General features: G+C 36.4%; 1 long non-coding RNA gene across 1 annotated transcript in view; it reads right to left on the bottom strand.

The window, feature by feature from the left end:
- LOC144578753 (uncharacterized) overlaps positions 1–26249 on the bottom strand; it is a 79014-nt gene that overhangs the window by 22798 nt on the left and 29967 nt on the right. The window contains exon 2 of the long non-coding RNA XR_013525124.1: positions 4681–4730. This is a non-coding gene — a long non-coding RNA (uncharacterized LOC144578753). The remainder of the gene's footprint in view (positions 1–4680; positions 4731–26249) is intronic.

Genomic DNA, 26249 nt, shown 5'->3' with positions numbered 1-26249 from the left:
AGGCTGGCATGTCATACTTCCATAGATTTTGCTCGTAAAGTGACAATGAGCCCAAATGGATTTCGACAGGTAATTTCTCATAGCATTCCAGACGTCTTGAGCTTCATGCTAGCATCAGTTCCCAATGCTGCCTAGCATTATGGGGGTAAAGGGAAACATGCCCAGGTGAATACAACAAATAAAACCCAAAGGTAAATTTATTAGTATTATGATTCTCTTAAAATACGAAATTTAATAATTAGCATTAGCAGGCTATAAAACTTAATGAATACTAATGAACTACATTAATAGATATGTGATAGTCTTTTTGCTTGATTAGTCTTGCTTTATTTGGAGTAATTTATTTTAGTCATTTTCATATTCATTGACATCATTTTTTCTAATTTTATAATGATATCATTTCAAACAACAAATCTATTACTTTTCTTGGTCATTTAGTGTAATAGTTTGCTCCAAAATGTAAAAATGTACTTAATATGAAACTCATTGCAGTGTGAGAGAATTGCTGTTAAAAAACATTGGTATACAAAAAAAGTACGATATAGCATTTTTCTGAGAAATATCATATCACCTGCCATGATTTAGCTTCTGTAGTATTTTGGGCATGTGTTCATTACTGTGCTCCATGTCGAAATTATATTCTTATTTTTCTCTTTGACTTCTAACACGTTGCTCTTTTCTATCTATAAAATCATTACCCCGCTTAGCATTCATTAGATGTAATTATCTTATGTGTAAATTAACATCACACCTGTTCTTTCCTTATTAGCTCTCCGCAACTAAAATATTTCAGTTCCTCACCAAAGAATACCATTTTGTGAACAAAACATAATGACATCAATGTATTATGCAAATCAAACAATAAGGTCATGTACTAGGAAAAAAAATCCTATTTTGCATTTTTACTCCAAGGGATATTTGGACTTCATAATTTGTAAACTATATGTGCCCATATTATTTTGAAAATGGAAATTCAACAACTATGTGGGGTATGTGAGAGTCCGAGAATAGACCCTCTTGAAAGAATTAGCAATATTCCAAATTTACAGCAAAAATGTTACACCAGAGAAAACTATAAACAAAAAATTAAATTTGGTGATTATTTGTGACTTAATTGGTCAACAAGATAAAAGTATTTGTTAAACAAGTGATTAAGTCTGGAAAAATCAAATAACTAGAAGTAAAATTTTCTATCCCTGGATTGGGACCGTATTATATACCAGCACTGTGCTAGGTCCTTAAAAGTGACTACATTTTTAAAAAATAACACTAGCTATATTTTATTGGGTATTTAAGTATGTTTTGGACATTGTTGTAGGTGCTTTAGTACATGTTAACTCATTTGATTCCACAAAAATCTTATGGAGTACGTACAATTATCATTCCCATTTTACAAATAAAGAACTGAGACTCAGAGATTAAGTGAATTTCCCAAGATCCCACAGGTACCACGTGCTGGCTCAGCCTCACTCCGGAGCCTGTGACCTTAACCACTAATTCTCAGTGTAGGCTAATTGTGTGTCATTGATACAAGGCACTTCAAGCAGTTCTAGAATGGCCCATCACAATCAGTAAAAGGTTACAGTTATTTGATTGTCTAACTTGATTTTAGGGAGTACACCTGAACTAAGAGCCTGATTAGCCTGCAAGTGTTTCAAGAAATGCATCACCAACACTGTTTTACTCAACCAGGATTTGATAGGAATTAGAATAGAGAAAATTCCTGATTAACACCTGTATTCTGCAATAATGATAAGTTTCATATTTAGTGGACAAGATTTGGACATGATTGGTTTTCATTTAAAAAAATTCTCATTTCAGTAGGTTTGTGGGGACAGGTGGTGTTTGAATACATGAATTTCTTCACTGGTGATTCCTGAGATTTTGCTGCACCCATCACCTAAGCAGTGTACACTGTACCCAATGTGTATTCTTTTATCTTTTGCCAGCCTCGACCCCTTCCTCAGAGTCCCAAAAGTCCAATGCATCGTTCTCATGCATTTGTGCCCTCAAAGCTTAACTCTCACATATGAGTGAGAACATACAATGTTTGGTTTTCCATTCCTGAGTTACCTCACTTAAAATAATAGTCTCCAATTCCATCCACATTGCTGCAAATGCCATTAATTTGTTCCTTTTTATGGTTGAGAGGTATTCCATGGGGTGTGTGTGTGTGTATACATATATATATATACACACACACACATATACATACATACATATGTCACATTCTCTTTAATCATTGATTGATGGGCATTTGGGCTGGTTCCATATTTTTGCAGTTGCAAACTGTGCTGCTCTAAATGTGCATGTGCAAATATCTTTTTCATATAATGATTTCATTTTCTTCTGGGTAGATACCCAGTAGTGGAATTGCTGGATTAAACAGTAATTCTACTTTTAAGGATCTCCACTAGGAGTTGTGCTAGTTTATATTCCCACCAATAGTGTAAAAGTGTGCTCTTTTCACTGCATCCATGCCAACGTCTATTATCTTTATTTTTATTGTACTTTCGGTTCTGGGGTACATGTGCAGATCATGCAGGATTGTTGCATAGGTACACACATGGCAATGTAGTTTGCTGCCTCCATCCCCCTGTCACCTACATCTGGCATTTCTCCCCATGTTATCCCTCTGCAACCTCCCACCATCACTGTCCCTCCCTTGGTGCCCCAAACAAACCCCAGTGTGTGATGCTGCCTCCCTGTGTCCCTGTGTTCTCATTGCTCAGCACCCACCTATGAGTGAGAACATGAGGCATTTAGTTTTCTGTTCTTGTGTCTGCTGACAATTATGGTTTCCAGATTTATACATGTCCCTGCAAAGGAGAGAAACTCATTTTTTATGGCTGCATAGTATTCCATGGTGTATATGTGCCACATTTTCCTTGTCCAGTCTATTGTCAATGGTCATTTGGGTTGGTTCTAGGTCTTTGCTATTGTTAACAGTGCAGCTATGAACATACGTGTTCATGTGTTTTTATAATAGAATGATTTATAATCCTTTGGGTATATACCCAGGAATGGGATTGCTGGGTCAAATGGAATTTCTATTTCTAGATCTGAGGAAGTGCCACACTGTCTTCCACAATGGTTGAACTAATTTACACTCCCACCAACAGTGTAAAAGTGTTCCTATTTCTCCACATCCTCTCCAGCATCGTTTATTATTTTATGATTACAGCCATTGTTGGAGGAGTGAGGGGGTATCACATTGTGGTTTTGATTTGCATTTCCCTGATCATTAGGAAGGTCGAGCATTTTTACATATGCTTGTTGGTCATTTGTATATATTCTTTTCACAATTGTTTATTCATGTACTTAGCCCACTTTTGATGGGATTGTTTTTTTCTCACTGATTTGAGTTCTATGTAGATTCTTGATATTAGCCCTTTGTTGGATGTGTAGATTGTGAACATTTTCTTCCACTCTGTAGGTTCTCTCTTTACTCTGATTATTTTCTTTCATTATACTTTAAGTTTTGGGGTACATGTGCAAAATGTGCAAGTTTGTTACATAGGTATACATGTGCCTTGGTGGTTTGCTGCATCCATCCCCCTGTCATCTACATTAGGTATTTTTCCTAATGTTAGCCTTCCCCAATCCCCACCCCACCCCTCGCTATCCATCCCCTAGCTTCTCCCAAGCCCCTGATAGGCCCCAGTGTGTGATGTTGCCATCTCTGTGTCCATGTGTTCTCATTTCAACATCCACTTATGAGTGAGAACATGTGGTGCTTGGTTTTCTGTTCTTGTGTCAGTTTGCTGAGAATGATGGTTTCTAGCTCTATCCATGTCCCTGCAAAGGACACAAACTCTTTTTTATGCCTGCATAGTATTCCATGCTGAATATATGCCACATTTTCTTTATCCACTCTATCATTGATGGGCATTTGGGCTGGTTCCCAGTCTTTGCTACTGTAAACAGTGCCACAATAAACGTACCTGTGCATATGTCTTTATAATTGAATGTTTTATAATCCTTGGGGTACATTTGCCCTTTTCTAAATCTCTCAGTGCTTTCTTCTCTTTAAAAGATTAAAGAAAAGCACAGCTGTTAAAGCACAGCTTAATCTCATTAGAACTTCATTCAGTAAAGTCCTGAGCACTTGAAAAGGCACCATGTTTAAAATGGATATATAAGTAATAGGGAAATGCAGCAAGATTTTAGAAGTGACTTAATGTCAGTAAGTTTCTTGAAAACGAAATTTGAATGGAAGATAGGAAGTCCTCATGACTAATGAGGTTGACTCTTTAAAAGACAGTGAGCATAACATTTATATGAAAGGATTTTTCTTGGCTATTCTCTTCATTTTACCTCTGCCATCAAAAGGAAAATATTAGTTTTGTCAAGATAGGAAATATTCTGTTAAGTTTTTCCTGAGGAAAATGATTAAGACTTATATACCAGGGCTCTCTGCCATCACATTTTCCTTGGATTATCATTTTTTCTTTTTTTTTTTTTTTACAAAAAGAAAAAGCATTACTTATAAAAGTGCTTACTATGTGCCAAAGCCGTACTAGGTATCTTAGATGGAATAATCCTTACCACGTCCCTGTAACTGTCCTTATTACTTATATTAAAAAAAATTTAATAATAAATACCTTTAAAGTTCATGTTTCAAGATTAAAACTAAATACATGGACTCGGAAACCAAGAATCTGTGTTGTTAGCACTTACCCTTATATTACTTAAGAAATTGATGGTGGTGATTTAAGGAATGTTGACACCTGTCAAAGTAGAAAGAAAAAAGTGTTTAGATTTTCTTGTGGTTGTTTGCAGCTCGTATTTCATTTTGATTTTATCCTTCAAAATACAAATACAGTAACATAACACACTACATGAAAATGTTTTTAAAACCTTTATTAAAAAAGCAATAACATTATCATTTTTTAAATCAAGGATTAGTTTGTGTTATCTCTTAAGTTAAATCATAACTTTCCACCCAAATTGCTTTTTGGCAATTAAAGTATGCAGTAAAATAGTATTATGGTAATATTTCCCATTATGTTATCCATATATTAGTATTCTACAGTTTGAAAGCAGGGATAAATTTACAACCTACTTCAATTAACAACGTAATAGAATGGAAGAAGAGACCTCCACAATAATTTAATTATCTGCTATACAATTTATGACAAAATACAGTATTCATTATTAAATTTCATGTTAACTGATAGTTATTTTACAACAGTCTTCCTATTGGAGAAAGCATAGAATCTGCCTGTCTCATTAAAACAAAACAACAAAGAATTCTTAGTAGTCAAACTAAAACATGCTATAGAATAAAATGGTTTACATATTAAAGTAGCTAAGAGTCAGTTTTCTCAAGGTAAATTTTAGCAGTTCAATTTCAAAACAAATAATAATTACATAACTAACAGAAACCCACTGCACAGTTTTAGAAGTACATACAATTAACTTTCCCCCCAAAATAGTACCATTGATTATTCCCCAGAGATTCTATACTTTAAGCTGGATATATGACTACATGCAGCCTCTAGATTGTCTCACTTGGGAAGGGCTTGTGTATGTTTTACCTGCAGGAAGATGTGTAAAACAAACATAATGAACAGAACAGTTAACTGTGATATACATTATTACTGCTCTGCTTTGATTTTTAATATTCACAGCCAAAAAATATTTGATAAAATTTTTTCAAGACCTTACAGAAGGCCACACTTTTTCCATCTTCTTTTGTAGGTAGACAAGGTCATGGACTACCTATTATATAAAGAATGTAAGTAGAAGTGGTATATGCATCTTTTAGGTATAAAAAATTTGGAATGAGGCCTATCTTACCCTTTCCTTACTTATTGAGGCAACCAGGAGAGTTGTGTAGTTTAATTAAAAAGCTGTAAGGTGGTAGACTCTTTGCCCACTGGGGTATCAATATAGAATAAATCTCCTACAGTGCCTTCTTATATATATGAAATAAATGAAAATGAAATACAATTAATTATGTTGCCTATATTACAGTTGTCTATACTGATGAATTAAATAGCTTTCTTTCAAAGTTTGATATTTTGGAAATTCAAGTCAGTGTGATTTTGATACAATGTGTGTCACATGTAAAGGAATATATGAAATAAATTGATATCTTAAAGGTACAAACATAATACTTATTTACAAACAAAGTCAAATTAGTATTAGAAATTACCAAATCTGTTACAACTCACTGTTTGCTGTTGCATCTATATTACGTATGGCAAGATTAGACTGCCATAAAAAATATTTTAGTGGTTGAAAAAAGATAATTTTTTAAATCTCTAGTAACAGTTCAAGGTAAGCCTTGTAAATCAGAGAAATAGTGGTCTTTGTAGATTCTGATTCTTCTATAATGTCCTTCTCCTACCCACAGCTATGATTCTTATTTCCATGGTTGAAATTTGTATTTGTTGTAATTCAAGATTACAGAGTAGAATGAAGAAAAACGTCAAATTTTCCATACTATCTTTAATATAGATTTTAAATTTCACATATCACTTTCATTGACATTCTCTTGAATTCCAGCTGGTCTCACATTCACTCGTCAGTTATCTTCTCTTAAGTTTGACACAACATCCACTTGCGTACCTTGAAATTACACCTCCATCTAAATTTTATTGATTCATTTTTTATTCCTTAAAACAATTTTTCCTGATTTATCTACATATATGCTTAAACAATAAGTTAGTTTTGCTTGGTTTTGAGATTTATAGTAATTTCCGTGTTTATATGGTTTTTTTTTTGTGAGTGTGTCTCTTCTCATTCATTCTCTCTCTCTCTCTCTCTCTCTCTCTCTCTCTCTCTCTCTCTCGTTAATGTTACAAAGTATCAGGGTGGAGGAGAATCTTTTTTTTCTTTAACAGGCATTCAGGAATGAGATGTGTTCATTTTATGTCTGATGCTGCTTTGATGTTTAATGTGTATGTGTCTAACATAATATCAAACTTCAGTCTCAATTTCCTGAATCTGTATATTTAGAATATTGAACAATATTTCACAACTAATAATGTTTTTATTTATTTATTTATTATACTTATGTTCTGGGGTACATGTGCAGATAGTTATACACGTGCCATGGTACTGGTTTGCTGCTTCCATAGCTCCATCATCTACATTAGATATTACTCCTAATGTTATCCCTCCCCAATCCCCCAACCCCTACTATTCCTCCCCTAGCCCTCCACCCGCAGACCCCAGTGTGTAATGTTCCCCTCCTTGTGTCCCTGTGTTCTAATTGTTCAACAGCCACTTATGAGTGAGAACATGCTGTGTTTGGTTTTCTGTTCTTGTGTCAGTTGGCTGTGAATGATTGTTTCTAGCTCTATCCATGTCCCTGCAAAGGAAATGAACTCATCTTTTTTTATGGCTGCATAGTATTGCATGGTGTATATGTGCCACATTTTCTTTATCCAATCTATCATCGATGGGCATATGGGTTGGTTCCAAGTCTTTGCTATTGTGAACAGTGGCAGAATAAACATATGTGTGAATGTGTCTTTATAACAGAATGATTTATAATCCTTTGGGTATAAACCCAGAAATGGGATTGCTGGGTCAAATGGAATTTCTGTTTTTAGGTTCTTGAGGAATCACCACACTGTCTTCCATAATGGTTGAATTAATTTACACTCCCACCAACACTGTAAAAGTGTTCCTGTTTCTCCACATCCTCTGCTGTATACTGTTGTCTCCTAATTTTTTAATGATCGCCATTCTAACTGGCACAAGGTGGTATCCCAACGTGGTTTCAATTTGCATTTCTCTAATGACCAGTGATGATGAGCATTTTTTCATATGTCTGTTGGCTGCATAAATGTCTTATTTTGAAAAGTGCCTGTTCTTATCCTTTGCCCACTTTTTGATGGGGTTGTTTTTTCTTGTAAATTTGTTGAAGTTCTCCAGAGATTCTGGATATTAGCCCTTGGTCAGAGAGATAGGTTGCAAAAATTTATTCCCATTCTGTTGGTTGCCAGTTCACTCTATTGATAGTTTCTTTGCAGAAGCTCTTAAGTTTAATTAGATCCAACTTGTCTATTTTGGCTTTTGTTGCCATTGCTTTTGGTGTTTTAGTCAAGAAGTTCCTGCTCATGCCTATGTTCTAAATGGTTTTGCCTAGGTTTTCTTCTAGAGTTTTTATGGTGTTAGGCCTCATGTTAAAATCTTTAATCCATCTAGAGTTAATTTTTGTATAAAGCGTAAGAAAAAGATAGAGTTTCAGCTTTCTGCATATGGCTATCCAGTTTTCCCAACACCATTTATTAAACAGGGAATCCTTTCCCTGTTGCTTATTTTTGTTGGGTTTGTCAAAGATCAGATGGTTGGAGTTGTGTGGCATTCTTTCTTAGGTGTCTGTTCTGTTTCCTTGGTCTATATCTCTGTTTTGATCTATATACTGTTCCAGTATCTTCTACTTTGATTACAGTAGCCTTGTAATATAGTTTGAAGTCAGGTAGCCTGATGCCTCCAGCGTTTTGTTTTTGCTTAGGATTGTCTTGGCTATGCAGTCTCCTTTTTGGTTCCATATGAAGTTTAAGGTGGTTTTTTCCAATTCTGTGAAAAAAGTCAATGGTAGCTTGATGGGGATAGCATTGAATCTATACATTACTTTGGGAAGTATGACCATGGAATGTTTTTCCATCTGTTTGTGTCCTCTCTTATTTCATTGAGAAATGGTTTGTAGTTCTCCTTGAGGAGGTCCTTCACATCCCTTGTTAGTTGTATTCCTAGGTATTTTATTCTCCTTGTATCAATTGTGAATGGGAATTCACTCATGATTTGTCTATTACTGGTGTGTAGGAATGCTTGTGATTTCTGCACATTGATTTTGTATCCCGAGACTTTGCTGAAGTTGCTTATCAGCTAAAGGAGATTTTGGGCTGAGACAATGAAATTTTCTAAATATACAATCATGTCATCTGCAAACAGGAACAATTTGACATCTCTGCTTCCTATTCAAATACCCTTTATTTTTTTTTCTCTTGCCTGATGGCCCTAGCCAGAAATTCTAATACTATGTTGAATGAATAGCAGTGGTGAGAGAGGGCATCCTTGTCTTGTGCCAGTTTTGCAATGGAATGCTTCCAGTTTTTGCCCATTCAGTATGATATTGGCTATGGATTAAGTCATAAATAGCTCTTATTATTTTGAGATAACGTTCCATCAATACCTTGTTTATTGATAGTTTTTAGCATAAAGTGCTGTTGCAGAGAAGGCCTTTGACAAAATTCATCTATTGAGATAATCATGTGGTTTTTATCTTTGGTTTTGTTTATGTGATGGATTACAGTTATAGATTTGTGGATGTTGAACTAGCCTTGCATCCCTGGGATGAAGACAACGTAATTGTGACAGATAAGGTTTTTGAGATACTGGTGCATTCAGTTTGCCTTTATTTTATTGAATATTTTTGCATCAATGTTTATTATGGATACTGGACTGAAATTTTCTTTTTTAGTTGTGTCTCTGCCAGGTTTGGTATCAGGATGATATTGGTCTCATAATATAGGTTAGGGAGGATTCCCTCTTTTTGTATTGTTTGGAATAGTTTCAGAAGGAGTGGTACCAGCCCCTCTTTGAAACTCTGGTAGAATTTGGCCATGAACTTGTTTAGTCCTGGACATTTTTTGGTTTGTAGGCTATTAATTGCTGCCTCAACTGCAGACCTTGTTATTGGTCTATTCAGGAATTCAACTTCTTCCTGCTTTAGTTTTGGGAGGGTGTAAGTGTCCAGGAATTTATTCATTTCTTCTAGAGTTACTGGTTTATTTGCACAAAGGGGTCTGTAGTCATCCCTGATGGTAGTTTGTATTTCTGTTGGATTGGTGGTGATATCCCCGTTATCATTTTTTATTGCATATATTTGAATCTTCTCTATTAGTCTGACTAGCAATCTATTTTGTTGATCTTTTCAAAAAAACAGCTCCTGGATTTGATTTTTTGAAGGTTTTTTTTTTGTGTCTCTATCTCCATCAGTCCTGCTTTATCTACGTTATTTCTTGCTTTCTGCTAGCTTTCAAATTTGTTTAATTTTGTTCCTCTAGTTTTTTTTAATTGTAACATTATTGTGTTGATTTTATATTTTTTCTCGCTTTTCGTGTGGGCGTGTAGTGCTATAAGTTTCTCTCTAGACACTGCTTTAAATGTGTCCCAGAGATTATGGGGCATTTGGTCTTCGTTCTCATTGGTTTCTAAAAACATCTTTATTTCTGCCTTCATTTTATTTATCCAGTAGTCATTCAGGAGCAGGTTGTTTAGTTTCCATGTAGTTGTATGAGGTGAGTTTCTTTCTTTCTTTTTTTTTTTTTAGACAGAGTTTCGTACTTGTTTACCCAGGCTGGAGTGCAATGGTGTGATCTCAGCTCACCGCAACCTCTGCCTCCTCGGTTCAGGCAATTTTTCTGCCTCAGCCTCCTGAGTAGCTGGGATTACAGGCATGCACCACCATGCCCAGCTAATTTTTTGTATTTTTAGTAGAGACGGGGTTTCACCATGTTGACCAGGATGGTCTCGATCTCTTGACCCCAATGATCCACCTGCCTCGGCCTCCCAAAATGCTGGGATTACAGGCTTGAGCCACTGTGCCCAGCCCTGGTGAGTTTCTTAATCCTGAGTTCTAATTTGATTGCACTGTGGGCTGAGAGACTATTATAATTTCCATTCTTCTGCATTTGCTGAGGAGTGTTTTACTTCCAATTATGTGGTCAATCTTAGAAAAAGTGTGATGTGGTGCTGCAAGGAATGTATATTATTTGGTTATTGGGGTGGAGAGTTCTGTAGATGTCTATCAGATCCGCTTGGTCCCAATCTGAGTTCAAGTCCTAGATATCCTTGCGAATTTTCTGTCTCGTTGATCAGTTTTTAAAATAAACATTACATTACTACAAATTTATATACTTTATTTGCAAGTTTAATTTTATTTAGACTATTGTATACAATTCTGTTTAGTGATTTTAATGTACTTTGTCTTCTCCCACTAATATAATTGGTATTATTTTCAGATATTATTACTATAAAGAATACTGCATATATTGAACCAGCCTTGCAGCACAGGGATGAAGCCAACTTGATCATGATGAATAAGCTTTTTGATGTGCTGTTGGATTCAGATTGCCGGTATTTTATTGAGGATTTTTGCATCAGCGTTCATCAGGGATATTGGCCTGAAATTTTCTTTTTCAGTTGTGTCTTTGCCAGGTTTTGGTATCAGGATAATGTTGGTCTAATAAAAGGAGTTAGGAAGAATTCCCTCTTTTTGTATTGTTTGGAATAGTTTTGGAAATGGTACCAGCTCCTCTTTGTACCTCTGGTAGAATTTGGATGTGAACCAGTCTGGTCCTGGAGTATTTTTTAGTTGGTAGGCTATTAATTGCTGCCTCAATTTCGGACCTTGCTTTTGGTCTATTCAGGGATTCAACTTCTTACTGGTTTGGTCTTGGGAGGGTGTAAGTTTCCAGGAACTTATCCATTTCTTCTAGATTTACTAGTTTATCTGCATAGAAGTGTCTGTAGTAATTTCTGATGGTCGTTTATTGCATCTATTTGATTCTTCTCTATTTTCTTCTTTATTAGTCTGGCTATCTATTGTGTTGATCTTTAAAAAAAAACAGCTTCTGGATTCATTGATTTATTGAAAGTTTTTTTGTATCTCTATCTCCATCAGTTCTGCTCTTATTTATTTTCCTCTGCTAACTTTTGAATTTGTTTTATCTTGCTCCTCTAGTTATTTTAATCGTGACATTAGGGTGTCATTTTTAGATCTCTCCTCATTTCTTCTGTGGTTATCCATCACATAAACAGAATTAAAGACAAAACTACATGGTTATCTCAATAGATGCAGAGAAGGCCTTTGATGAAATTTAAATCCTTTTATGCTGAAAACTCTCAATAAACTAGGTATCAGTGGAACATATCTCAAAATAATAAGAGCAATTTATGACAGGTCCACAGCCAATATCATACTGAATGGGCAAAAACTGGAAGCATTCCCTTTGAAAAGTGTCACAAGACAAGGATGCTCTCTCTCTCTCACCACTCCTATTCAATGTAGTATTAGAATAATGACCAAGGCAATCAGGCAAGAAAAATAAATAAAGGGTATTAAATTAGGAAAAGAGGAAGTCAAATTGTATATTTAGAAGACCCCATAGTCTCAGCCCCAAGTCTCCTTAAGCTGATAAGCAACTTCAGCAAAGTCTTGGGATAAATAATCAATGTGCAAAAATCACAAGCATTCCTATACACCATAACAGACAGAGAGTCAAATCATGAGTGAACTCCCATTGACAATTGCTACAAAGAGAATAAAATACCTAGGAATATAACTAACAAAGGATGTGAAGGACCGCCTCAAGGAGAACTACAAACCACTTCTCAATGAAATAAGAGAGGACACAAACAGGTGGAAAAACCATTCATGCTCATGGTTAGGAAGAATCAATATCATGAAAATGGCCATACTGCCCAAAGTAACTTATAGATTCAGTGTTATCCCCATCAAGCTACCATTGACTTTCTTCACAGAATTAGAAAAAAAAGGACACCTTAAACTTCATATGGAACCAAAAAAGAGCCCATATAGCCAAGATAATCCTAAGAAAAAAAAAGCTGGAGGCATCATGCTACCTGACTTCAAACTATACTACAATGCTACAATGAACAGAATGGCATTGTACTGGCACTAAAACATAGTTATAGACCAATGAAACAAAACAGAGTCCTCAGAAGGAATGCCACACATCTACAACAATCTGATCTTTGACAATCCTGACAAAAACAACCAATGGGGAAACAATTCTTTATTTAATAAATGGTTGGGAAAACTCGCTAGCCATATACAGACAGCTGAAACTGGATCCCTTCCTTACACCTTATACAAAAATTAACCCAGGATGGACTACAGATTTAAACATAAAATCTCATACCATAAAAACCCTAAAAGAAAACCTATGCAATACCATTTAGTACATAGGCATGGGCAAGGACTTCTTGACTAAGCAAAAAAAGAAATGGCAACAGAAACCATTTGACAAATGGGATCTAATTAAACTAAAGAACTTCTGCACAGCAAAAGAAACTATCATTAGAGTGAACCAGCCATGAACACAATGGGAAAATATTTTTGCAATCTACTCATCTGACAAAGGGCTAATATCCCTAATCTTTGGAGACTTTAAACAAATTTTCCAGGAAAAAACAACCCCATCAAAAAGTGGACAAAGGATATGAACAGACATTTCTCAAAAAAGACATTTATGCAGTCAAGAAACAGAAGAGAAAAGCTCATCACTGTTCATTAGAGATGCAAATCAAAACCACATTGAGATACCATCTCACACCAGTTAGAATGGTGATCATTAAAAAAATCAGCAGACAACAGATACGAGAGAGGATGTGGAGAAATAGGAACACTTTTACATTGTTGGTGGAAGTGTAAATTAATTCAACCATTGTGGAAGACAGTGTGGCGATACCTCAAGGATCTAGAACCAGAAATACTATCTGACCCAGCAATCCCATTACTGGGTATATACCCAAAGTAATTATAAGTCATTCTATAAAGACACATGCACACATATGTTTATTGTGCCACCGTTCACAATAGCAAAGGCTTGGAACCAACCCAAATGCCCATCAATGATAGACTGGACAGGGAAAATGCAGCACATATACACCATGGAATACTATATGCAGCCATAAAAAAGGAGAAGCTCATGTCTTTGTAGGGACATGGATAAAGCTGGAAACCATCATTCTCAGCAAACTGACACAAGAACAGAAAACCGAACACCACATGTTCTCATAAGTGGGTGTTGAACAATGAGAACACATGGACACAGGGAAGGGAACATCACACACAGGGGCATGTTGGGGGGAGGTGGGGGACTATGGGAGGGATGGCGTTTAGAGGAGGGATAGCATTAGGAAAATACCTAATATAGATGATGAAGTGATGGATGCAGCAAACCCTCATGGCACTTTTATGCCTATGTAAGATATCTGCATGTTCTGCACACATATCTCATAATTTAAAGTATAATTAAAAAACACTGCTATGTATATTTTTATGGTTATCTTCATATTCAAATGCAAGTGTATTAGTCATTCTCACACTGCTATAAAGAAGTACCTGAGACTGGATAACTTATAAAAAGGTTCAATTGACTTATGATTCTGCAGACTCTTTAGGAATTATCATGACTTCTGCATTTGGGGAGGTCTCAGGAAGCAATCAAGGAAGGCCAAAGGCAAAGGGAGAGCGAGGCACTTTACATGGCAGGAGCAGGAGGAAGAGACAGAGGGCAAGGAAGTGACACATACTTTTAAATGACCAGATCTTATGAAAACTCACTATCATAAGATTATCACCAAGTGGGATCATGTTAAACCATGAGCAAACAACCTCAGATCCAAACAGCTTCCCACTAGGCCCCACCTCCAACACTGGGTATGACCACTGAACATGATACTCATACAGGGACACAGATCCAAACCACACTGTTCTGGCTCAGCCCTTTCAAAATGTCATGTCATTGTCATATTTCAAAATACAATCATGCCTTCCCAACAGCTGCACAGAGTCGTAACTCATTTCAGCATTAACTCAAAAATCCAAAATCCCAAGTCTCTTCTTATACAAGGCAAGTCCCTTCTGCCTAGGAGCCTGTTAAAAAAAAAGTTAGTTACTTCCAAGAAACAATGGGGATATAGGCATTGGATAAATACTCCAATTGAAAAAAGGAGAGATCAGCCAAAAGAAAAGGGTTAAAGGCCCATGCAAGTCCAAAACACAGCAGGAAAGTCACTAAAATGTAAAGCTCCAAAAGAAACTCCTTCGACTCCATGTCTCATATCCAGGGCACAATGATGCCAGAAGTCAGCTTGCAAGCCCTTGGGTGGCCACACCCCTGTGGCTTTGCAGGGTTCAGGCCCCACAGCTGTTCTCAAGAGCTGGTGTTGAATGCCTGTGGCTTTTCCAGATGTGTAATGCAAGCTGCTTGTAGATCTACCATTCCAGGGTCTTAAGAATGGTGACCCACTTCTCATTGATCCACTGAGCAGTTCTCCAGTGCGTATTCTGTGTATGGACTCCAACATCACATTTTCCCTTCATACTGTCCTATTAGGGGTTCTCCATCTGGGCTCCAGTCATGCAGCAAACATCTGACTGTACATCCAGGCTGTTTCATACAGCCTCTGAAATCTAGCTAGAGAATCCTAAGCCTCAGCTCTTGTACTATATGTACCCAAAGGCTTACCACCATGTAAAAGCCACCAAGGTTTATAGCTTGCACCCTCTGAAGCAGTGGCCTCAGTTATACCTGGGCCCCTTTGAACCACAGTGGAGCAGCCAGGGTGCAGGGATACATGTATGTCCTGAGGCTGAACAGGGCAGCAGAGCCCTGGGCCTGGCCCAAGAAACCATTCTTTCCTCCTAGGCCTCCAGTTCTGTGATGGGAGGGGCCACCATGAAGATCTCTGAAATGCCTTCAAAACCTTTCTCATTGTTTTGGCTATCAGAACTTGCCTTCCTTTCAGTAATGTAAGTTTCCGCAACCTGTTTGATTTGCTGCTGTGATAATAGATTTTTATTTTCTACCACAAGACCAAGCTGCAAATTTTCTACATTTTATGCTCAGCTTTTCTTCTAAATGTAAGTTCCAATTTCAGGTCATTTCTTTGCTCATGCCTATGAGCATAGGTTGTTAGAGGAGCCAGGTTAATTATTGAACACCGCCACTTATAAATTTTTTGCACCAGATACCTTAAACTATCACTCTCAAGTTTAAAGTTCCACAGATCCCTGGAGCACGGGCACAATGCAGCCAGGCTCTTTGCAAAAGCATGACAAAAGTGATTTGTGTTTCAGTTCCCAATAAGTTCCTCATTTTCATCAGAGACCTCCTCAGCCTTGACTTTCTTGTACATATCACCATCTGAATTTTGTTCACAACAATTTGACAAATATCTAAAAGTTCCCAGTTTTTCCTCATCTTGCTGTCTTCTACTGAGCCCTTCAAACTCTTGTAACCTCTTCCCATTTCCCAATTCCAAACCTGATTCTGCATTTTCTGGTAACTTTTTATCAATACCCCGCACCTTGGTACCAATTTTCTGTTTTAGTCCATTCTCACATTGCTATAAAAAATACCTGAGACTCTGATAAAGAAGTTTAATTGGCTTATGATTCTACAGGTTCTACAGGAAGCATGGCAGCTTCTGCTTCTGGGGAGGCCTCAGGAAGGTTCTAGTCATGGCAGCAGGCAAAGAGGGAGTGAGGCAGTTCACATACCCACAACAGAAGGAAGTGGGGGGATGTGTCACACACTTTCAAATGACCAGATTTCATGATAGCTCACTATCACAAGAACAATATGAAGGGAGATGGTGTTAAATCACAGGAAACCACCACAATGATCCAATCACCTCTCATATATCCCCACCTCCAACACTGGGAGTTACAATTTGACATGAGATTTGGGCAAAGACAAGATCCAAACCCTATCAGCAAAATATTGAAAATATATACATTTGAAAAGAGAATGACAAAATTATTTTCCAAATTATTTGTTTTGACCATTTTTTCACATTGATAAGAATTTTACATAAATTCTAAACACTAATTGCCTCTCAGTTATATATGAAGCTCTCAGTTATATATGAAGCAAATATATTATCTCACAGCAATTTTGTCCTTTTACTATTATAGTATCTTCACATGAGTGTATATTTTGCTTTGTCTTTTTATTAATGACTAAAAGATATTCTAAATCCAAAATCAGTTTTTCAATTCTGAGTGTTTCATAGCCTATTAGATGATTAATATTTATCAGAATATGTATATTCTCCTTGTTTGAGATCTATCTATAACCAGTTAATCAACATTGTAAGTTTTGTTGATCAAATCTAGTATATGCTTACTAATATTATTGCATATGTTCCTCAATAATTGAGAGTTACATAAAAGCTGTCATATTATGGTGGTTATTATGGAATTAAACCACTTGATGAATTAAACTTTCTATCATAATTCATTGTTCTTTTAAGCACTTATTCAAAAAAAGTTTTTGGTTCTTTTTTTTGAGATGGAGTTTCGCTCTTTTTACCCAGTTGCTGGAGTGCAATGGCGCAATCTTGGCTCACCGCAACCTCCATCTCCTGGGTTCAAGCAATTCTCCTGCCTCAGCCTCCTGAGTAGCTGGGACTACAGGCATGCGCCACCATGCCCAGCTAATTTTTGTATTTTTAGTAGAGACAGGGTTTCACCATGTTGACTAGGATGGTCTCGATTTCTTGACCTTTTGATCCACCTGTCTCGGCCTCCCAAAGTGCTGGGATTATAGGTGTGAGCCACTGCACCCGGCTCAAAAAGTTTTATATAGTTTTTGTATCTCTTCCCATTTCAGCTCTTTTCTGGTTAATATTTACTTCACAAATGTTTATTGTTTAAAAATATGTACTTATTAACATATGGGACATTCTTATTAAACTTAAGTTTGGCATTTCACTGCTCAACGAAATAAGAGGGGACAGAAACAGATGGAGAAATATTCCATGTTCATGGTTAGGAAGAATCAATACTGTGAAAATGGCCATACTGACTAAAGTAATTTACAGATTCAACACTATCCCCATCAAGCTACCAATGACCTTCTTCATAGAACTGAAAAAAACCACCTTAAACTTCATATGGAACAAAAAGACAGCCTGCATAGCAAAGTGAATTATAAGCAAAAAGAACAAAGCAGGAGGCATCACACTACCAGACTTCAAACTATGCTACAAGGCTATAGTGATCAAAACAGCATGGTACTGGTAACAAAACAGAGATATAGACCAATGGAACAGAACAGAGGCCTCAGAGGCAACACAACACATCTACAACCATCCGATCTTTGACAAACCTGACAAAAACAAGCAATGGGGAAAGGATTCCCTGTTTAATAAATGGTGTTGGGAAAACTGGCTAGCCATGTGCAGAAAGCAGAAACTGGACCCCTTCCTGACACCTTACACTAAAGTTAACTCCAGATGGATTAAAGACTTAAACATATGACCTAACACCATAAAAACCCTACAGGAAAATCTAGGCAAAACTATTCAGGACATAGGTGTAGGCAAGGACTTTATGACCAAAACACCAAAAGCATTGGCAACAAAAACCAAAATAGACAATTAGGGCCGAATCAAACTCGACAGCTTCTGCATGGCAAAAAAACAGTCATTAGAGTGAATCAGCAACCAACAGAATGGGAAAAAATTTTTGCAGTTTACCCATCTGATAAAGGGCCGATATCCTGAATTTACAAAGAACTAAAACAGATTTACAAGAAAAAAGCCCATTCAAAAGTGGGGAAAGGATATGAACAAACACTTGACAAAAGAAGACATATGTGAGGCCAACAAACATATGAAAAATTGCTCATCATCACTGGTTATTAGAGAAATGCAAATCAAAACTACATCGAGATACCATCTCACGCCAGTTAGAATGGTGATCATTTAAAAATCTGGAGACAACAGATGCTGGAGAGGATGTGGAGAAATAGGAACACTTTTACACTGTTGATGGGAGTGTAGATTAGTTCATCCATTGTGAAAGACAGTGTGGCAATTCCTCAAGGACCTAGAGATAGAAATTCCATTTGACCCAGCAATCCCATTACTGGGTATATATCCAAAGGATTATAAATCATTCTACTATAAGGACACATGCACATGAGTGTTCATTGTAGCACAGTTTACAATAGCAAAGACCTGGAATCAACCCAAATGCCCACTGATGATAGACTGGACAGGGAAAATGTGGCACATATACACCATGGAATATTATGCAGCCATCAAAAATGATGAGTTCGTGTCCTTTGTAGGGACAGGGATGAACCTGGAGACCATCATTCTCAGCAAACTGACACAAGAACAGAAAATCAAACACCGCATGTTCTCACTCATAGGCAGGTGATGAACAATGAGAACACATGGATACAGGGAGGGGAGCACTACACACTGGGTCTGTTGGGAGGAAATAGGGGAGGGACAGTGGGGGGCAGGGAGTTGGGGAGAGAGAGCATGGGGAGAAATGCCAGATAGGTGATGGGAAGGAAGACAGCAAATCACACCGCCATGTGTGTACCTATACAACAATCTTGCATGTTCTTTATATGTACCCCCAAAGCTAAAATGCAATAAAAAAAATAAAAAAAATGAATACATCATGAAAGACTGAAAATGGTACTTTGGGGAAACAGCCCATTTGGCTTTGCTGCAGCTAAAGTTACCATAGAAAGGAGGCAATGCAAGGAGAGGGGTGAAGGTAATACACCAAAGATGAAAGTTCTCACCAAACCATGAAGTTTGCTTTAATTTACACAGAATTCGTGACTGAATTGATTAGATTTCCATCACTATGATACGAGTGACTTAAATAATAAACTTTATATGAAGTAAAATCTACATTTGTGTTTGCAAAGTCAGAAAGTGGTTGAAACTTCATGTACTTGAATAGGGAGACTATGCAAAAATATTAAAAGCAAATATATATTTCTTTGGAATTTTTACCTGGTATATTGTCTATTTAAAAAAATTATAATTAGTTGTTATGATTGTTCCATTTTACAGATAGTGAAATTATGGCCCATAAATGTCTAGTAAAGTACCCAATAGCATACAGTAGATGATAGTAAATGAACATCGAATGCAAAGCCAGGCTCCAAGAGCAAGTGCATGTAACTACAACATTATACGAAGGACAACATAATAGAATAGAAAATTATCATCATTTAAGGCAAACAAAATCAAAGGTACAATTCAACAAGACATAGAACCAATACATATGTTTCTTAAATGCTTATTTGCCTCTGAGTCAAATCTTCCAAAAGAAGTTAGCTCTTTTAAAAAATGAAGACAACAAAAAGTGAGACATTTCAACTGATCTGCATCTATTTGTGATTATACTAGATTGTGTCTCTTGTGAGCATTCTATTGTTAGAAGATTTCTTGTATAATTGTAAGATGAAAACCAGATTGTGGATATTACCCTCTCTGATGGGACTCCTTGCTGTTGCAAGTGGAAGATTTTTCTGAGTTAATTGAAAGCACAGCTTGATGTCCCATGCAGTTTAAATACAGAAATTCAGAGCAGAGAAAAATAATAAATAAACTCTGCTAAAGTAATATTTGAATTGAAATAAATTGGTAGAATAAAGAGAATTCTGAATTATAGTTAAAGTCTTCAAATATCTCTAAACATATAATGTGTATAATACATTACTGATAACTTGAAGATTTATCCTTAAGTAAATGTCCATGATCTTGAAGCAAACGTGCAAATTAGCACTGGCATACAATGACTGAAGTGACTGGGAATAAAAAGATTTTGTCAGAATCTATAGGTAAATACTAAGCATTCATATAAGTTCTTTTTAAGTACAGTAAGTCACTATGCAAATAAATTATTTTTCTGTGGAGATACTTTTCACCATTTTTCAGGTGATAAAACTAACATTGCCAAAACGATAAAGCATGCCAAAGAGCTCAAACCTAATTGGGGGCAGAGTCAGAACAACATTAATTATTACTCATCTTGTTTTTATTTTTTGAATTGACAGATAAAATTGTATATATTTATTGTGTACAATATGTCATGAAGTAAACATTGCTGAATGATTAAATACAGCTAATATGCATTACCTTTTACAGATATTTTTGTGGTGAGAGAACTTTATATCCCCTCTTAGCATTTACAAAGAATATATTGTCAATCGTAAGCATCATCTCCTTTATCTAAGAAATAAACTGACACAAGAACAAAAAACCAAACACCGCATGTTCTCACTTGTAAGTGGGCGTTAAACAGTAAGAATACATGGACACAGGGAGGTGAACATCACACACCGGAGCCTGTCAGCAGGTGCAGGTGGCTAGGGGAGGGATAACATTAGGAGAAACACCTAATGTAGACCAGGGAATGGATGCAGCAAACCATCATGGCACATTTATACCTATGTAACAAACCTGCACGATCTGCACATGTACCTGAGAACTTTAATTTAAAAAAAAATAATTTTTGAGTCAAGTACTCTTTTAGGTGCTAAGAAGAAAGGCAAAAACTGAAGCCTGAAAACTGATATTTGGTTAATAAATACATAAACAATGAGAGCACAAATATGTAACATAATCATTTATATTAACAAATTAATACAGATGGAGGAGAAATAGAGCAGGAGCTTGATATTTCTCATGAAGTTATCAAGGAAGAAATGGTGTGAAGTCTCATAAAAGATCTCTTTATGGAAGTCAAACTTGAATGACATGGAGAAGTAGACAACAAAGATCATTCCAGTGTTTGTATCATATACTTTTCCTTACATATGTATTTACATTATATATATTTATATTCCCTATATCTAGATATTATATATGTCTATATGTACATGATTCCCCTTTAGTATCCACACGGACTGAGTGGATTCATTCAAATATAATATGTAGAGAACAAAATCTATGGATGCTCATGTCCCTTATACAAAATCCTAGAGAGGATGTGAAGAAAATGGAATACTGGTACACTGTTGGTGGGAATGTAAATTAGTACAGCCCTTATGGAGAACAGTATGGAGGTTCCTCAAAAAAACTGAAAATAGAACTATTACACAACCCGGCAATCCTGCTGCCTGTTACATATCCTAAAGAAAGAAAATCAGCATATAGAAGAGATAGCTATACTTTTACGTTTATTGCAGCACTATCCACAATAGCCAAGATACAGAGTTAACCTCAGTGTCCCTCAGTGAATGAATGGGTAAGGGAAAAGTGGTATATATACAAAATGAAATACTAATCTGCCTAAAAAGAATGAAATCCTATCATTTGCAGTAATATGGATGGAATTAGAGGATATAAGGTTAAATGAAATAAGCCAGACACAGTAAGACAAATACTACATGTTCTCATTTATATGCAAGAGCTAAAATATTTGAGTGGTGGTTACCAGAAGCTAGGAAGGGTAATGAGCATTGATAAATGGATAAAAAAATACAGTTAGATAGAAAAATAAATTCTAGCATTCAATACAACAATAAGTTAGCTATATTACAATAATTTATTGTATATTTTAAAATAGCTAGAAGATTTGGAATGTTCCCACTACAAAGAAATGACAAATATTTGAGATGATGGATATTCTATCTACCCTACTTTCATTATTAAACACTGTATGCTTGTATCAAAAATTGCATGGACTCCATAAATACATACAACTATTATTTATCAATATAGATTAAAGAAATAAAATTGCATAGTATTGTTATATTAGCACATTTTAAGAATTCAGTGTATCATCAATAATAATGCTCTCCTTTAAGAAATAAGTTTTGAACCAGGTACTCTTCTAGGTGCTATGAACAGAGGCACAAATTGTAGCCATAAAACTCATATTTGGTAAATGACATGTAGGCCAACTTCTCATATACTTTAACCATCTCTAGATTACTTTTAATGCCTTATACAAAGTAGATGCTATGTAAATAGTTGTTATACTGTATTTTTTTTTATTTGTGCTATTTTTGTTGTTGTGTTTGTTTTTTGTTTTACCTAAATGTTTTTAATCCATGGTTGGTTAACTCTGGAGCTATGAATTCTGTGGATATGGAAGCCTCCCTCTATATATGAGCCTTCCATAGATGTAAATATACATACATATATGTGTGTGTGTATATATATATATGGTGAGCCTTCCATATCCACTATATATATATATGTATGTGTGTGTGTGTGCTGTGCATATATGTATTCATATATATAAATGAATAATTTTAGATGAGGAAGTTGAAAATATAAATATATATTAGCATATGTGTATGTTTGTGATAAAAATATTCCCATATATACTTGTTTGCCCTGTATACATGTATGTGTGTGATATGTATGCATATTATATATGTATTCCATTCCAATTCCAAAATGTCAATCTGAAATTCCTGGTATCATTTTCAGAGGTACCACCAACTTGTAATTCTCCAATTCCTGACTATCCAAGCAAAATATTGCTTCTCAGTCATAAGCACAATGGTTACATTTTGCCAACTCTGTTCAGACAATGAAGACTAACAAATGCATTAAGTTTGCTGGTGTCTTTTAGGGATGCTTCTGATGCTGTCTCAGCCCATTCCCAGTTAGAATCAAAATACCGTGCAGAACCCAGACTTTCTAAAATGTTCCAACAGATATTCCAAGAACTCCCCTATGAGAAGGGAGATGTGGTTTGAGGCAGAAAAGTGAGCAGCTAGGAAGTGATACCATGGGAGAATGAGAAACATACTTATAAAATCTCGTTGAGCCTGGGGTACTGCTTTGGCTTAGCCTAGAGTACGTATACGCTTTTCAATTAAAAGCTGCATTTTATTAATCCAAGCTTGTAATGTGATAGATTAGTTACAGTTTATAATAGGCACCTCAGGGTATGTTGGCATCTTATAACCAAAAGACAGGTGTTAAGTTTTTAAGGCCTAATAAGAGACTATGAAGAGTATCTCACACATCATAAGATGATCCAAAATCCCCAGGAATCTTCTCTGTGAGTTTTTTATTGAGGCTTTTCAGAGGTTTAATATGACATACCTACTTAAAACTGTTAAAGTACAATTAGATCTGCTGGGTTATAGGACCAGTCAGAAAGAAAAGCCCGTGTTCAGCTCTGGAATTTGTGCAGAGCCTTTTCTTGCTCAGAGTTCTACTCAGAACCTACAGTCTTATAATTACCTGAATGCAGTCTATGCTGCTTTAAAATGTAAAGGGCCCAACCAAGGGATTTTATGGTTTTGTTTTCTGTTTTGTAATAGGCTGTGTAAGTAGCAACAACTTATCTCCCAATTTGTGAAGAGTATCATAACAGCTTTTTAGACTATTACACGCTGAGAAATTTCACTGGAGTGGAAGGATCCTAAATTTCCATGGCATTTATGTCTCGCCCTTCAGCATGCATGTGTCACATCTTATTTGCTAACTCATTTTCTACTCCCTCCTCCTCAGGTCTAGCCAACATGCTGCTATCAATGTAAGAGGTAATCTGTATTACAGTTTGTGTTATGTCAATTAAACTAAGATCTTTGTAACTAACGCAGAGGGAATGAGAGTTGATATAGATCTGCAGCAGTTCCTGACAATGTATTGTTTTGTTTTCTAAGTAAAAGAAACTGTTTCTGGGAGATTTTCTTAATGATGTGAAAAGAGCAATGAACAGATGAATGGTTTTACATGAAGTCATAGAGACCTTGCATGTAAAAATACCACACCTGAAACTGCAGCCACAATTGAAATCATTCCCAAGTAAAATTTTACAACCCGTGGCCATTCTTAGAAGCTAATAAACCTCTGCACAGACCAAACATGTAATTTAATTGATAATGTGATAGATACGATCACCCTCCTTCTTCAAAGTATATGTGTGTGTGTGCTAATGATATTTATTTATTGAATTCTCCCAGCTATGTGGTGCTTTTTTTAAAAAAAGTTTATGCTGGTTAAGAAAAAAATAAAAAGACTAATGGGGCTTCTGATTAGTACTTTTTAAAATAATAGCCCCGAGTCCATAGTTTAAATAGCCAATATGAATAATCTGCTTATATCCAATAAGTTAACTCCAATTCAGGAACAAGAGAATTAATGACAGATAGATTCTGTAGACCCAGTGACCTGCCCATGCATGAGACCTATGCTCAGGTTTAATCTGTTACCTGATGTTTGCAGAAGTCCACTTTGATGAGTGGACCACAGTCACAGAGTAGGTGTCTCAGAAAATATCAACTCAAAACTTGTGTCTACTGGAACATGGTATTTCTATTTTGCCCTGATAAAGTTATCTTAGTAAGTGGCCATAGCTCCTAATACGACATAGAAAATTATTTACAATATATCTTTCATTAATTTCTAATGATCATATCACAAGGGAACACTAACTTATTGTCACTTGGGGGAAACTAGTCTAGATGTTGGACTTTGAAGCCTAAAATATTCCATTTTCTCAATTGCATCAGATTTTTGCCTTCAGATCTAGAAATTATGTATTAACTTAATAAAGTATCACTTTATATATTTTCTAAATATTTTATTGACAAATGTGTTTATTCTGTCACCACCAAAATTTCTGTGGTTTGAGACATTCTGTTACTCTTTTATTCATCCCTCCTTCTAAATGTGGTAATGGCATCCGCTTTATTGAGGGAAGCTGAATATAACAATAAAGCCTCTGTTACTTTCAAATGAACATTGAAATTAGAGAGATCTTCTTAATCGGGGCATTTCCTAACATCATCCCAAACTAAAGGTCGCAGCAATCACAGAACTTTATAAAGAAGCTGGCCGTTATTTCTCCATGAGTGCATTTCTCTATTCTGTAGTAAAGCAATTTTCTTCTGAGTCCTACTGAGTGTATATATCCAGGTTTTTCTTTTCCTTTTTTTTTTTTTTTTTAATCATGCCACTGCACTCCAGCCTGGGTGACAGAGTGAGACTGAGACCTCATCTCAAAAAAAAAAAAAAAAAAAAAAAAGAGAGAGAGAAAACTGAATGATGTACACCTGGCCTCTATTGCCTCAAGAGTCAGGGCAGCAGCCATCCTGAATTTCTTCCTTGTTCTTCAAGGATTTGGATTTGAGTACCGTGGGATTACAGCGCCAATACAAGTTCCTTGGCTAATGAGGAGCTTTGGCAATTGAGCCTCTAGGGAGACAGAGGCTGCAATGTGCCTGTGACCCCCTCATTCAACAGTCATTCCTCAGAAAAGAAATAGCTCACTTGAGTCACTTCCCTCAAATGATCTCTCCTGCCCAAAAGCCTTCTCTATGGTACATCCAGAGGTGTCAAGCATCACTCTTCCGTGATGTCAGCCAGGTACACCAAGGTCCCTTAGTAAATGTCTGGAAATGTGAGGAGCCCAGGAGCTGCAGGACGCAGTGAGCTATGATTGCACCACAGCCTGGACAATACAACAAGATTCTGTCTCATATCATGCCTATAATCCCAGCACTTTGGGAGGCCAAGGTGGGTGGATCACCTGAGTTCAGGAGTTTGAGACCAGCTTGGCCTGGGGTTCTGTAGAGAAACACCGTCTCTACAAAAATACAAAAATTAGCTGGGTGTGGCGTTGCACACCTGTAATCCCAGCTACTCGGGAGGCTGAAGCAGGAGAATTGCTTGAACCTGGAAGGTGGAGGGTGCAGTGACCCGAGACTGCACCACAGCACTCCCGCCTCCTGCGTGACAGAGCA

This window comes from Callithrix jacchus, chromosome 1 (assembly GCF_049354715.1).
Source record: "Callithrix jacchus isolate 240 chromosome 1, calJac240_pri, whole genome shotgun sequence".
In the NCBI taxonomy this organism is placed as follows: Eukaryota; Metazoa; Chordata; class Mammalia; order Primates; family Cebidae; genus Callithrix; species Callithrix jacchus.
Note: the sequence above shows the minus strand (reverse complement) of the source record. Positions and strands in the feature narration are given on the sequence as shown.